The sequence below is a fragment of the Ambystoma mexicanum genome, chromosome 1p (genome assembly GCF_040938575.1).
Source record: "Ambystoma mexicanum isolate Mex_15411 chromosome 1p, UKY_AmexF1_1, whole genome shotgun sequence".
Classification (NCBI taxonomy): Eukaryota; Metazoa; Chordata; class Amphibia; order Caudata; family Ambystomatidae; genus Ambystoma; species Ambystoma mexicanum.
The window spans coordinates 467,473,300-467,488,961 of NC_090921.1; the positions used below are offsets into that span (position 1 = coordinate 467,473,300).

A 15,662-nucleotide genomic window follows, 5' to 3' on the forward strand; every position below is an offset into this window, starting at 1 on the left:
TGTCTAATATGCACACATTCTTTGTGAATTCATAACTTGCCTCCAAAAAGGTTTAAGAATCTGGTGCATGGTGTCCTGCGTATCTGTAGTGCTCCTGGCGATGTTACTCCTCAGGCCACTAGTAAAAGGTTTACATAACCATTTGTTTCCAGACTCTCAGAAATGGAGACACTACTCGCTATCTCCCCGGATCTGATATGGCACCTCAGGAGGTGATCCCACAGGGCAAACCTACTCAGGGAGGTGCTCCTAGGTTGCTCAGGGGGGATCACACTTACCACCAATGCCAGTGGTCTGTGCTGCGGGGCACCTGTGGGGACTGAGGTTTGTCAGGAGGCATTGGGCCTCATTACGAGTGTGCCGGTCCGGTAACAATGGTGCCGGTAAGCCTACCAGCACCGCTGTTACCGGATCGACACACTCCAAGTCTGCGAGCGGCTGCTGTCCGGCCCACAAGGTCTGTCCAGGCAGGCGGTCCGGCACCCGCTCGCAGACTTACATGGAACCACCGGCACTGTTGCACACAGTACCAGTGCTTCCAAGCTCCCCATTCCCGTTGAGTCCTAAAGGACTCGAATGGGAATGGAGATTTACCTTTTCTGGTGCTTGACTTTCCGGACAGCCGGGGCTGTAATGCCCCTGGAAATCCGGCAAGCCATGCGCTGGAAAATCTTGCAAGTCCGGCGGCAGCCTGCCTGTTTTACCGGCACGGCTACCGCCGGACTTGTAATGAGGCCCATTGTATTGGACAGAGGCAGCTACCTCTTTGTATTGGAGAGAGTTGGAGGCCGTTCAGAGGGCTCTCGCCAATCCATTATACCCTACTTGAATCCTTGCGACTCCTGCACGGGACTATTTTTCCGTGTAGTTACCATTCCATTCAGTGATGTCCTTTGACGTAACTTTGTTACTGTATTCATGATCTGTCCACTACCCGCTGTCGTACTGATCTTTGCAGTTGAGCTCATGACTTTTTGTTTCTTTTGATCTGCTGCACCTTTTTCCATGTCACCGGTTACTTCTGCAGTTGGACAGTGTGGCTATCACTTCATATAGGAGCATGGTGTATGGGACAAAGGTGCATTCATCTTGATGTCAATCCTTAAACTGACTGTTCATTGACATTATTGCAGAGTTGGACCGTTCTGCACACGTGGCTCTATCCTATGGATTGTTACTTTGTGATGTTTCAAGTGTCTGTCTTCTTTCTCCATTGGGTCAAGTTCTGATCTCCCTAATATAAGTTTAATTCCTAGGCTTTTTTATCCACCTGAAATAGACTTAATTCCCAAGGCTTTACTTGTTGTTTTTATTAGATTTGTATTAAAGTTTCTTTAGTAGTAAGCTCCTGGGGGCTGTCTCCAGATCTATTATTTGCCTCTTCTGCTGCCATTAATAATACTGGCTTCTTCAGGATGGAGATCTCTGTTATATGTTTATACTGCCCATCATTTCGGCTCAGGGTATTGGAAGGTTGCATTTTATCTTTCCTGCCTTATTGGATCCCCTCTCATGTCTTTTGATTTCTACTCCTGTCTTATGTCATTGTCTCCTATTTATTCTTCCATCTACACTGTGCTTTTCCCCATTGCAATGGAGGGGTTTGGAGCCCTTGATTTCATGTGCTATTCTCTTCTTGCTGCTCTTTCATATTTCCGCCTGCGACGTGCCTCGATGCTGTTATGGTTGACGCAAGAGGCATCCAGTTTTACGATCTACCTTATATTTTTGGTATTTCTACTTGGCCTTTCCTTTATCCATTCTCCTCCACTTCCTGTCAGTGCTCAACATGAACTTTGTAATGGGACCTAGTCATACTTAGTGGACACAAGCAGGAGGACGCTTTTTGGAGTTTGTTTCTCAACCCAAATACACTCAATTCTAGCCATGAAGTATTGCATTCCACACTCAACTCCAATCAACTGGTCCTAGAATTATTTCCTTTCTCAAACCATGGAACAACCATGTTCTGGAGGCCTAATTTCGTGCACCTGGCACTCTGTTCACACTGTTGAGCCTCAGCCCTTCTGAAATCTTCCAATGTTTTTCCTCGAGTAGCAAATTCCCAGAGTGATTGTACGCTAACGCCATTTCAAGTATAGGGTTCAGAATAAGGTTAGTGGTAGGGTTATGTTTCGGGTTAGGGATCGGCTGTAGGTTCAGGGTTAGAATTAGAGACAGGTTTACTGTTAGGGTGAGGTTTAGGATTAGGGAATCTTTTTGTAAAAGCGAGGACCAGTGTAATGTTGATGCAAAGTATTATAACCCTAGGAACATAAACATGAGGAAAATCAGCTCACAGCGAAAACATTCCAGAACGTAAAATAGGTCAGCGGGCCTGTCATTAGAAAGACTCTGGTTTGGGAATTTGCTCAACTTCTGCTATGCTCATAACCAAACATTGGGCCTCATTACGACCCAGGCGCTAATGGGTTAACGGTGCCGTAAAAGGCTGAGGCGCCGTTAATCTATTAGCGCCTAATTACGAGATCCCTTTGCAGGACCCGACCTTAACGTCTGGTTTTACCAGCTGTTAAAGTAGGGACCCGCAAAGGGGCATTGGTGCTAAGTACGGTGGCGCAATTTGCGGCACCGTACTTAGCTCCTTCCCCATTCCCATTGAGCCCTATGGGGCAAAAATGGGAATGGGGAAGGGCCATGGAGGAAGGGGGAATTACCGCCCCACCAACCTTGTAATGGGGTAGTAATTCCCCCTTTCACCATGGCGGAGTCGGTAACTTACCGGCATGGACCATGGTACTAATAGCACCATGGTCTTCCGCCAGGGTCGTAATGAGGCCCATTGTTCCTGATCAGTTGGCGTTTGATTGATCTCTTTGTTCCATGAAGACAGATCTCTTTGTTCCAGGTAAATCAAAACAGTGGGCCTCATTACACGGTAGGCGGTAAACCATGGTGCTATTAGCGCCATGGTTCATGCCGGTAATTTACCGGTACCGCCTTGGAGGAAAGGGGAATTACCGCCCTATTCCAAGGTTGGGAAGGCGGTAATTCCGCCTTCCTCCATTGCCCTTCCCCATTCCCATTTTTGCCCCATAGGGCATAATGGGAATGGGGAAGGCGCTAATTACGCTACCGCAAATTGCGGTACCGTAATTAGCACCCAGGTCCCTTTGCGGGTTCGTTTTTTAACGCCTGCTAAAAACAGGCGTTAATATACCAACCCGCAAAGGGACCTCGTAGTAAGGCGGTAAGGGTTTACCGGTAAGATACCGGTACCGGTAAACCCTTACCGCCTTCCGTGTAATGAGGCCCAGTGTGTTTCTGATTTGGAGTGCACATTTACGTCTGTTGGCGTAACTACTCCTATGACAAAATTAGTTAATTAGGGTTAGTTTTCTGCCAGTAATACACTATTGTCCTGAGGATAGAGAGATGAAGGGAAACAAATACATGGACGTGTAGGCTGGTGTGGTGATAAGCTACCAAGGACCAATGTGATATGGGGAGTCATTTTTATTAGCGTTTCACTTAGGGTGTTATTAGATAACAACTAATGGGCCTCATTACGAGTACGGAGGTAGGGGGTTAACGGCACCAGTAAGGATGCCGGTGCCGTTAACCCTCTACCGCTGCATTCCGAGGTTCCTTAGCGGGTCCCACTAAGGCGGGCTGGTTTTACCAGCTGCCCTTAGCGGGACTCGCTAAGGGACCAGGGAGCTAATAACGGGCCCGCTATTTGCGGGCCCGTTATTAGCTCCTTCCCCATTCCCATTGAGCCCTATGGGGGCTCGAATGGGAATGGGGAATGGTTTTCAGAATGGGGACTTACCGGGTCCTCCAAGGTTGGAATGACCCGGTAAGTCTCGATTCCGACAACCCGGACACGGGTTTGGAGGCAGCCATGGCGCGAACAGCGCCATGGCTACCTCCAAACTCGTAATGACCCCCAATGTATTTGTATTTTCAAGTCATTTTTTGCCATTAAAAGCCCAGCTACCTCATTGGCCTTCACTGCCTACAATTGGCAGAGCGCTTGTCAGAACGACAAGCCCAGCTAAATGTATCATCACTTTTTCCACATCTTCACTCTCAATCTATGCCTGCTCACATTCTCCTCCTGCGGGAATGCTTGCACCAATCACTGATCGCTGCCAATCGCCATCATTTCCATAGGTACGTTTCAGTATGATTCATTGCCCTGTCTGGACCTCCTTTTCCATTGAAATTCATGTGCACCTTTGGGTATAAGAGAACGGTGCATGGAAAGAGGCGGGTTCTCACTTGAGTCAAAGTCTTATACTTTTGTTGGTTTGTTTTTGTCCTGCTGTTTGTTTTTACAAATAAATTGATCACTAAGCCACCGGAATAGTCAGTGGCCATTTTTCGATCACAAGATTGCTGCCTGCAATGTCGGATTCCCGCTGCCCTGCGGCCAGGTCAAAGGGACGCCGGGTGCACCTCGCAGTGATCCTCGTGGGATCAGGAGAGATGTTTGGGGATGGGGAAGAGTGAGCCAGAGCGCCTGGAGGCTCAGGGAAGGTGAACACAGCAGATGCGTAAAAAAGGCAGACCAAAAATAATGGGTTGGTAAACACAGGTAATTTCATCAGTGTATTGTTATGTCTTATACAGTATTGTTTGAAATGGGATTTGGGTATATGTTTGTCTCTGGTGGAACAATTATGAAATCTGAAAATTGTTGTGATAATCCAAGGATACAGGACGGAAAAGTACCCTGCCTACAGAACTGTTTAGCTGAATAAGAAAACATAAAAGCGATTGACCACCGCAGCTTAGGATGAATTGTAAAAGCAGCGCATCCATGCTCCCTACTGACTTAAGAAAACATGAGACGGTTGCGCCTAGTTTAGTATGGATCAGGAACTAGGATAGATGTGTTCTGTAAGTGTGAAGAAAATATTTTGTATGAGAGCCCCACAGTTGTCCTTTCTTAACCTGTGCCTTGACACTTGAAACCCTAAATACGACCCTTCTTAATATTTTACACTCTCCTCTATCCTAGTTAGGGAGCAGTAGGCTTTCTTTCTAATGATTATAGGGCCTCATCTAGTCCGGCGGTAAACTTTAAAAGCAGCGGTGATGGAATTAGCGCCGCCAATACCGCTCCGCCGGATCATGAGCCAGCGTTTTTACTGCACACAGGGAAATCATCCGGCGCGATTACAGCAGGTACAATTACAGCCAGCGCTATTACAGCCGGCCACACAAGGCACAAACACAGCTGCATCACAAGTCCATGTCCGGCAGTATTAGCACCGAAAACCGGCACTAATACCACTGAAAACACTGCACAGTTACCCCGAGCTGGCAGTAAATGAAGACAGGTGCCTAAAATAAAGCCACAGGTGATCCCATTCCACCCCCAGAGGACTACATAAGGCACATCCCTACCCCAAACACTGTTCCCAACACCATGCTGCCACTAGCCACAGTGAGCTGGGACAGGCAGCTGCTCATGCTGCGCTTGGAAGTAGAGAGGCTGGACAACCAGGACAGGGAACAGGGAGTACAGAGTGGGTGGACAGGAAAAGGAGGAGGAAGAGAGGCCAAGCAAGGTGTGCCCCGATCCCCAGACCCTCACCTTGGATCTGCACTGAGAGCCAATTGGTCACCCTGTACCGCCTCAACAGGGACACCATAATAGAACTGCTCACCAAAATACAGGACGATATAGTGTTCAGGATCAACTTCCGGACAGCTGTGCCCCCACTGCTGAAACTAGTATACAATTCCTTGGAACTGGCACCGTTCAGCACACTGTGGCCCTTGATGCACGGCATGGCACACATTCTGTGCAGTGCTGGTACAGGTGAAGGAAGCCCTCCTGCGGTAAGTGCAACGTCACATCTCACTGCCTACCACCCCAGCCCAGGTCAATCCCACGAAGGCACAGATTTCTGCCTTGCCCAAATACCAAATGTGATTGCTGCCCTGGACTGTACCCATGTTGCGCTGGTGGCCACCCAGGCCCACGAAGCAGTTTGACGAAACCGCAAGCACTTCCACTCCATGAATGTGCAGGTGACCTGCGACCCAAACCTCATCATCACCCACTGCTGTGTCCGCTACCCTGGTTCCACCCATGATGTATTGGTCCTACAGAACAGCACACTGCCAGGATACAGGCATAGAGGACAATACACATGGGTAGTGGGTGAGTAGAAAAGCTAGCACACATGTGCTGTGGGTCACATGCCCAAATGGGAGGGGCGGGTGGGCTTGAATGACCACACAAAGGCTGGCATGACAAGCAAATGCAAAATCCGCACTTCACCACCACCCGCACCAAAGTCACAGTACAGACCAGGGAGCATGCACATGTCGGACATACCTGCATGGAGAAGCAGTAGTACACATACAGTATCAACCAAATTCACCAACATGCCAACAGGTACCACAATGCAACATTCACCCACGAAAGCAAGGCAGAGAAATGGCCAAAATCCTACAGAGCACAACATCCCTGCCAGTGCCACGGCCATACACCCATGTGCGGCCAGCCCACAATTCCTCCCCGTTGCCACCAGACACCCAGGGAGGATCCATGGGGAACCCAGCATCTAGCCCAATGCACGGTGTGAATAATCTTCCACATGATAGCCTACGTAACATATGCTGCAAGGGAACAGGGTGCATGTGAAGCACAAATGATGCATGGCATGAGTGACACTGCATGAATAGACACATGGCATGAAATGATGGCCCATCTGCATTCACAAGTAGCCCATTGACCTGGTATTGTGTACGTCCACCCCCACACCCTACACCGTGACCAATGCCTGTGCCTCACCCCATGCAGGTTACTCCAGATACCCACAGCTGCCCCGGCTAATGATAATGCGTGATTCACAAACACTGCAAGAGAATGCCTACAACCACGCTCACAGTGGACCAGGGTCTGCATTGAGCGTATCTCCGGCCTCATGAAGGCACGTTTCCGCGGCCTCGACCATACCGGTGGAGCCCCGATGTACGCTCCAGAGAAAGTTGGAAAAATTGTGCTGGTGTGTGCATAATGTTGCACAATATCTGCCTGAAGAGAAACGTTCCACTACCCCCTGACATGGACATGTCACCCACAGAGAATGAGGATGCAGTACATATGGCAGAAGCAAATGCACGCACTGCCAGAGATGACATAAGGGATGGGGGAATGGCATGCCAGGGACAATTTCTTCTGACACTTACACATGGCATGAGCCATGCACCACTGTCTTACACCCCCCATCAATAAACACAACAATGACACAATCAGGAATGTCCTCGCATTGATGAATGTTAACGTTTTTTATAGAATGAAGTGCCCCAACTATTACCCCTACCCCCTCCAACTACCCATCATGCTATCTCCCCTCCCCCCCGGGACGGAGCCTGTCACCATGTTTTGCTGCCATTGCACCTCAGTGCAGAGATGCCTTCTGTCATTTCCTTGACACGTTGGGAGTGTAAGGACAGAGGTGTTGGCTGCCATCTCTGCGGGTAGCCCCCTGGATGCTGTCCCTGATTGCCTGCAGGTGTGCAGTGTGGATGCGGCCAAACTCCTCCATCTCGCACTGTCTGCGTTCCAAGACCTCGAGCCTAAGCATCATCATGCTGCATGTCGAAGTGTGTTGTGGTTTTGAGGGGCACTGTACTAGTGCAGGACTCAAAGCAGGGGAGCCATATGGTGGAGTATCCACATCCGGCTCGGGTGTACGTGCGCACTGGGGTCGTGGAGGACTCTCCGGGCAGTGCTGTCATTGGCAGCATGGAGAGCTCTCCGGGGAATGTGGCCCTTTGGCAGGTGATGTCACCAGGATGGTGTCCCCCTGTAGGTCCTCAGTTGTCCTGGCAACAGGTGTGGCCTCAGTGTCAGTGCCTCCGGCTGCAGGACTGGGTGCAGTGTGCCCTGCACTGGTCCTATTGGCCCGCGGTGTGGGCGTTGACTTGGCCCTGCTCTAGTGCAGCGTTACGTGCCAGGACATATGCTTTGGTGTGGCCTATGTGGGCTTTTGCAGGGTGGTGTTGGCAGATCTTGAGGGTCTGGTAGCATTGCTCACTGATGACCCAGCATCCTCCTCCTCCTCCTCTGATGCCTCTGGCGATGCGCGAGCGCCTATCAGGGACATAGGAAATGTTGTCAGGTATGGTTCAACCACATGTGTTGGCATGCAAGGCACAATTGCTGTTATATAGTGTGACCCCTTCACATATGAGCAAATGGGCATGGTTGTTAATGGGAGGATGCATGTGGCAGAGCGTTCAGCTTTGAGCCGTACCAACCAGCCACGTGACACAACAGCGTCCCGATGATGCAGGCAGAGTTAGGAATGGAACTGGATCCATAATAAGTCATATCTTGTCTTACCCTAGTGTGAATGGGTTCAGGTCAGTCTAGACAAGTGCCACTTCCTCCTAAAGGAAGTCCAGCACACTTCATGTTTACTCACTACTCGCTCAAAGCATGTAAGTACCTGGATAAATGGCACGAAAATAGACAGAGTGAGTCACCTAGACATTTCCCGCAGCAAGGTACATTTGACTTAGATAAGATAACAAGCCTACGTAAGGTGTTAGAAAAGAAAGGAACAGCTATCTAGATTGGTATACCAAAGCTACTAAGAGACAAACTGAGTCCAAGACCGGGGCACTGAATGACACCCAAGAAAAGCTCCAGATGCAATTTTAATCCCTAAAAACCAAGTACTCCAACCTGCAGGTACTGGCCCACAAAGCCCAGTACAAACGTTTATATCCAGTAATCCAAGGGGAGCTCCCGCCGAAGAAAACTCCCAAAGATATTTTGGACACTTACAACTATGCCAGTTATGTTATGTTATGTTATTCAGATTTATGTTATGTTATTCAGATTTATGAGGCGCCAAAGCCCGTGGGCATCCAGACGCCGAAAGACAGCAGCAGTGGAGAAAACTACAGTAGATCCTAATTGAACAGAATGGTCTTTATCTGTTTGCGGAAAAGAAGATGATCCTCAGTTTGACATATTTTGATTGGTAACGCATTCCAGTGTTGTGCACCCCGAACATGAAAGGCCCGTCCCAAACCACAAGATCTTTTAGTTCGTGGCATTACCAACAAGCAGCCCTCCATAGATCTTAGGCATCTATTCATATGCTAAATATTAATCCTCTCCTTCAAATATGAAGGGGCATTTCCGAAGATGCATTTATGGCACGTGGTAAGTAATTTAAATTGAATACGAGCTGCCACTGGGAGCCAATGCAGCTTAATTCTAGCAGCGCCAGTAGGTTCAGAGCTTTTCATCTGGAAGATGATTCGAACCGGTGCATTTTGAATTTTCTGCAACTGTTGAACATTTGTTTTGCTGGTTCCACCTAGCAAAGCATTACAGTAGTCAACACGTGGCAGAATTACTGCTCTTACGAGTTTTATGCGGTTTTCCACTGATATTAGCGGGGCAACTTGTCTCAGTACCTTAAGATGGTAGTTGGTATTAGAAGAAATAGCTGTGACATATGCCTCGCTGTCAAGGCTGTCCTCCATGTAGGTGCCCAAGGTCTTGACTTTCTGCACAGTTTTGATTTGATTGCTTTCAATGGAAAAGCAGTTGTATTTATGGTTCAGTTTAGATTGAGCGTGTTGTGGCCCAAAAAGCATCAGCTCAGTTTTAGCGGCGTTCAAACAGAGCCAATTCACTGACATCCACTGCTTAATAACATGGTATATTACAGTCAGAGTTTGTTGATCGACTTCATAGTTCCCGGTTATAACCAAAACCAACTGAAAATCATCTGCATAATTGCAGAAGATCCCCAAGGTTTCCAACTCAACACATAAAGGTAATATATAAATATTAAATAACAAAGGCGAAAGACATGCCCCCTGGGGGACTCCACATGTTATTGTTTGTGGCTCAGAAACACAATCACCCCAGTAGACACAAGACTGACGGCCCTCCAAGAATGATCTAAGTCAGATGATGGCGTTGCTGGATAGTCATCCTTTAAGTAAAATGTTTTGATCCAGCAATTCGAAGGCTGCCGAGAGATCTAATAACATCAGCAGCCCCGACTTGCTGTTCTCCAGTTTGCCAAGCATGTGTGTTTGTAAGTTCAGGAGCGCGGATTCAGTTCCATGATAGCTCCTGAAACCTGATTGCTTCACATGTAGCTTGCCGGTGTTAGATACATATGATTGAAGCTGTGTGGTGGCTACCTTATCAATTAGTTTTAGGAAGAACAGGGTATTAGTAATTGGTCTTAAATTGGCTGCATCCAACGGATCCAGACCAGTTTTTTTAGTAGCGGCGTAACTGCCAAATTTTTTATAGATTGAGAAATAGAACAGGTACGGAAGGATGAGTCAACAAACCGGCAGAGGAATGGGGCAAACAATTCTCATTGTTCCAATATGTATTTAGACGGAAGAATTTCCCCTGGACAATTGGTGGGTGCATATTTTTTAGTAACTCCAAAATTTCAACTGAATTAGGTTCAGTAAAATTAAAGGTGCCTAGAGCAACGGGTATAGAGGGGGATCGAGTAGTGAGGGAATCAATATTTCCTGTTCAATTTTCTTTTGGGCTTTCGACAGCTTATTTGCGAAAGCCTTCTGAACTCTATTGCAGTCATCAATAGTGGGTTTGATAACAGAATTACAGACCAAATTCAAATGTTGCACCCGACCATCAACGATATAGCACTTATGTATTTATTTATTTATTTATTTATTTATTTGCTGGACATTTGTATGGCACCTATACACAAGTGTTTCCAGGTGCCAGAAGACAAAAAAAAGAGGGGACATAGGCAAAAACAGAAATAACACTCGTCCTAGGTCTTGTGACATTCTTACTGTGCAAGTGCAGAGACAAAAGTGCAAGGGGAGGGCGGAGTAGGGGGGAGGGTTTGGAGGAGGTGAAGTGCAGGAGTGGTGAGCCCAAGGGGCTGAGCAAGTGCTGAGGGGAGCCAAGTGGGCAAGTGTCAGGGGAAAAGGGGTTAGGGGAAACAGTGCGATGGACGGGCGGACTAAATTTCTGGTAGTCTGGGGAAGGGTGCCCGAGGGCAAATGCTGGTAAGGGATGCTGTGGGAGACTGGTCGCGGATGGTCGGCCAATGAAAGATTCATAAGGGAACAGGCACCAGTCACAGTGGCAGAAGGAAATTAGCAGAGGGAGGGAAGAGTCAAGGAGGAGGAGAAACGAAAAGTCTTGAGAAGTTTCCGGAACTTAAGAAGGTCTGGCTCAAGTCTGAGGGGGCCTCAGAGGCAGTTGCAAAGGGAGGTACCTCCCACTCTCTGCTTGGAGAAACATCTGACCTGCAGAGAGTTGGAGCTAGAGAACCGAAGAACTCTAGTAGGGAGGTATATAGGGAGAGAAAGCTGGATGTAGAGAGGTCCCAGGCCCCAGACAGCCTTATGGATGACGCAAAGGGTCTTGAATTTGATCCTTGTGGTCACCCGGAGCTAGTGGAGAGATTTTCGGACTGGAGAGATGTGGTCCCTGGGCTTGAGGCCAAGGGTAAGACTTGCAGCTTTATTCTGGATTAGTTGAAGAGGGTGAAGGGAGGAAAGACTGTTGCAATAGTCCAGCCTAGAGAGAACCAGAGCTCTGAAGACATTGAGTTTCTGGGGGAAGGTGAGGAAATGGAGAATGCCTCTGAGGAGGTGAAGCTGAAAGTCGGACTTCTTGGCAAGGTCTGTGATGTGAGGATAGAAGGAGAGAGAGGAGATAAAGATGACCCCAAGGTTTTTAGCCTCACAAGAGTGTGAGGGGATCAGGCCCAAGGAGGGTGGTCAGTGAGTGGGGGGCGGTGGGGTTAGGGAGCAGGCATCCCAATGAGAAGGATTTCTGTCGTACTGGCATTAAGGCAGAGATCGTTAGCAGAGCACAATGCCTGAAAAGCAGAAAAAGACAGTCAGATATGAGAGAGGAAGGAGAGGATGTAGAGGATGGAAGCTTAAAGGAGAGCTGTATGTCATCAGCATAACACTGAAAGTGAGAAGAGAAGGTGGAGATCAAGTTGGCCAGAGGGGCAAGGTAGATGTTGAATAGCTATGACAATAGGATAGAGCCCTGAGGGATGCCACAGGTAGAGAGTGAGGAGTAGAAAGGTCCCAATTGCACTTGGGAGAGTCAGTCTGAAAGGAAGGAGGTCAACCATGCCAGTGCCCGGTCAGTGATGCCTAGGGTATCACAGAGACGATTTACGAGGATGGCATGGTTGACCGTGTCAAAGGCAGAAGAAAGATTGAAGAGGATCAAAATAGAGTGAGAGTTTGAGTCATGGTTCAAGAGCAGGTCTTCAAAGGTGTTCAGGAGAGCAGTTTCCATGCCTCTGGACGCTCTGAGGCCAGACTGGTGGTCATGGAAGCAGGCAGCCCTTTCGGTGTGGTGGGTCAGTTGGGGGATGAACAACTTCTCCATGAGTTTGCCCAAGAAAGGTGTGATATAGATCTGGCAATAGTTAAATGGGCAAGAAGGGTCTGCAGACAGCTTTTTTTAGGAGAGGATGGCAAGTGGCAAAGGAATGGTTACAGAAGTCAGCTAAAGAATGGACGAGAGAGATGTTCTCCTTGATCATACTGAAAGGACAGGGGAGCACCGGTTTAGAGGAGACTTTCACAGAGTGGACTACTCTAGAGACCTCATCCGGTGAAATGGGAGAGAAGGAAGAGAGAATTATCAGTCCCATCTAATAAACCCTATGATGAATAACCCCTATGGTGGCCCGTTTAGCCCTGAAATACGAGCCCAGATTGCTGAACCTATTTTGTCTTCATCAGCCACATTTGAAAGGTTCCTGAACTTGACAGCTAATATCAGTACTGGTGCATTCCCGCTCAGACAGTTCCCTGGAGGATGCGATACCTAAGTTACTGTACATGCTCCTGGAGCACTACTGATTTGTTCAATTTAGTTCAGAGATTCCCAAACATACGTGAGGATCCTGTTAACTTCCAAGAGGAGCTTCAGGCTGTCACAGATTGCTATCCCCCTACGTGTGTTGATTTGAATAAATGTTGCGAGCACCGATACGTTTACCGATACGTTTATCCTGCTGAAAGTGCGAACCAACTGGCCAGCTGAAGAACCTTCCACCTCAACGGACACGAAAACCTTTACTGATAGGCTGGTATAAACTATCACTGAAAATGTGTCCTCAAAAGAGTGATTGGTCTAAAATTAATGCATACAAGCAAGATAAGGGTGAGAATCCTGCAGAATATCTTGAGTGTCTGAAATGATATTTTGAACACTACTCTGGGATTGTTGAGCTGTGGCGGCTCAGTTTGTTATGGGTTTGCAAACTAAGATAGCAGAGGGAATTAAGAGACAATTGGAATGAGGATTCAACAAGGGAACTCTCCCGTCCCCTGCACACTTTAGGATGTTTGGACTAAGTCCACTACTGTTTTCTCATATTAATACAAAAAACATATAAACCAAAGAGTTCAGTTGTGTGTTTGTATAGCAAAAGTTTATATCTAAAGTGTCAAACACAATATTTCAAAAGGAGAAACATTTACAAATTCAAGAAGCAAAGCAGTGCAATAGTAGGTCACAATAAATTTGAAACAATGGTGGAATCCAATTCATGTGGCGACGCGTTTAGAGGATACTTTCCTCTTCTTCATATGGCCAAAATTGAATTCTTCATACAAAAGGAAAAAAACAAAGGGGAGAACGTTTGTACAAGTTTTTTATACCTTGAGGTAATTCATTAAGCTCATGCTGTACATTTCATTCTCATCTGTGAGCCAAAACAGACTACATTGTCAGAGAAATTGTAATTAATCTAGTACCACAAGGGCACATTCATTCCCAGTTAAATTCAGGGTGAGGGGAGGAGAAGAGGTTCAGAGAGACGTTTCTAGTCCAGTGCAAGAGAAGTCGTCGTTCAAAAGTGTTTAGAAAGAATGTAGGTAGGTAAAGGAGCTATATAGGACAAGATATAAGAAAGTATAATTACCAGTAAGCAAAGTGTTCGAGGGCATCGGTGCAGATAGAGATCCTTGGTGGTGAATCAAGCGATGTGTAGATCCTCCACGGGAAATATAGTTTGCTGTAGTCAAGAGGGAGACACAGCTGCAACAAAAATGAGTAGCAAGTGAGTAGAAATCAAACTATGATGAAAGGTAAGTTCAACCCTAGGCACTAGAAGAAATCTAGTACCTGGGGAGTGTACAAGAGGAGTGGCAAGTGCTGGAGAAAATATTCGAACGGCGTGGAAGCCTGATATATTCAGGGTTAATTCACATTAAACACTGTGTATCTTCTGTTCAACATTCATCAAGAGTCAGCAAAGCACTCTAGAGAATACGATATATGTGTGAGCTTGAGAGGAATACTAAAACCACATATATTGATACAATACTATCCACAACTAAAGTGTTAGCTGATGAAAAAAATTCCTTGTGGTATACGATTAGCAGTAATGGTGCGCGAGCTGTCAGGCACAGCGTGCTGGCAATGCGCTTTCTTCAGTGGGCGTTTTGTAAGGATAGGAACTCAGGCAAAACAAATACAGTGCACTTGTGCACTACGGGTCTCAATGCGCAGATGATGATCTGTGAAAAAGTGTAACGGAGAATTAACCCGGATCGAGGTTAAGAAAGTACTTAAACTAGAAATCTCAATGGGATAGACAATGCCTGGTAACGTGCGCTTACCTGCACAATAAGAGACCAATCGCAAAGACAGCTGCCGCCGGTCAATGCGTCCTAGCAGCTATGGGAACGGCGCGCAATGTGGAAGAAAAAGGTTGGCGAATGTGAAGATAGAGACGGGACTAAAGCAGTCACCTAAAGGATCGGCCATCTTAGAATGGAGTAAGAGGCCATCGGGTGAGCCCGCCGAGGTAAACCACACTGTGTCAAGAGGAGTGAAAGTATATGTGAAATAAATAATAAAATTGATGAAAATAAAGATACAAAATAAAGGGAAAATAGAAAAAGTATGAAGAGAAAATGTAAACAATACTAGTGAGAAATCCTGCAGAGTCAGCAAAAAGAGACTATTCAATGGTGAAGTAGACAGATTAGGAGGTGCCACTGAAATACAGAAACGTCAAAATGAAACAAGTTCCATCCGCCAGAGTCCAAATGAAGAGGGAATTTTAACCACTCACAAGGTTAATTCGCATAATGTATGGCTGAAGGGTGGACAAAAGAAAATAAGCACAGTTTGTATACATAAATTGTCGTCCAACATATAACACAAGAGTTCATTATATGTATATACATATATATACATTTTAGTTCAACCTTCAGTGGAGTATGTATTAAAAGGGTATCAAGAGAATAATACAAGTCATTGCAAAATACAATCAGATATTACTTGTTGGCAGTTAAAATTTCCAGATAAAATAAACTTGACATAACTTTGATCTTTACAAAAAAACAAGATGCTAGTGTTAGAGGTCAAACATACCCTATTTACAGGAAACAATTAAGGGTAAAATCTTCATTGAGGCCCCAAGGTTGCAAAGAGCCCATTCTGTCGATCCAATAGGCTTCTTTTTGTAGTAAGAGGGATTGAAAGTCACCACCGCCCCTTGTTGGGTGTTTAACAACTTCAAGTATCTGAAATTTAATTTGGGCAATGGAATGTTTCCAAGAATTGAAGTGTCGGGCTACTGGTGAATATTGGTTCTTACATCGTATGTTTGATTTGTGTTCTGTTAGTCTTAGTTTTATGGGTCTTTTTGTCTGGCCAA

At 46.6% G+C, this 15,662-nt stretch overlaps 1 protein-coding gene across 2 annotated transcripts in view; it reads right to left on the reverse strand.

The window, feature by feature from the left end:
- COMP (cartilage oligomeric matrix protein) overlaps positions 1-15,662 on the reverse strand; it is a 676,605-nt gene that overhangs the window by 494,593 nt on the left and 166,350 nt on the right. The gene's annotated exons all lie outside the window — the stretch shown is intronic.